We start from the raw sequence: 653 nt of genomic DNA, 5'->3' as shown, positions 1-653 counted from the left end.
AAAGGTATTTCTCTCTCACCATGTCATGATTGCTTAGCCGAAAAACAACATAGAGTCGCTTTCCAAAGGTCGTCTACGTCTATAAGCAAAAAGCATATTCTTGATCTTTGCATACTGACGTATGCTCCATGTCCGAAAAATCCAATGGAGGGGCATCATATTTCGTCACCTTTATTGATGACCATTCAAGGAAGGTATGGGTATACCTTTTGAAGTCAAAAGATCAAGTTCTTGATGCTTTCAAGGAGTTTGCCCAAGCAGAACGAAGTACGGGTCAAAAACTCAAGTGTGTTTGATCTAACAACGGTGGAGAGTATTGAGGTCCATTTGAAGTGTTTTGCAAAACTCATGGAATCAGAATGGAGAAGACACCACCAAAGACGCCACAACTGCACGAGCTAGCTGAAAGAATGAATCGAACAATCACAGAAAGAGTTCGGTGCATGCTCTCTCACGCTAAATTACCCATCTTTTTGGGGAGAAGCCATAAAGACTGCAGTAGACGTGATAAATCTCACACCATCAGTTCCTTTGGAAGGCGATGTCCCGGAGGAAGTCTGGTCGGGTAAGAAGATTTCTTACAACCATTTGAAGGTGTTCGGTTGCAGAACGTTTGTCCATATACCTAAGGATGAACGAGCCAAGCTAGACTC

The sequence above is a fragment of the Brassica oleracea genome, chromosome C7 (genome assembly GCF_000695525.1).
Source record: "Brassica oleracea var. oleracea cultivar TO1000 chromosome C7, BOL, whole genome shotgun sequence".
Classification (NCBI taxonomy): Eukaryota; Viridiplantae; Streptophyta; class Magnoliopsida; order Brassicales; family Brassicaceae; genus Brassica; species Brassica oleracea.
Note: the sequence above shows the minus strand (reverse complement) of the source record.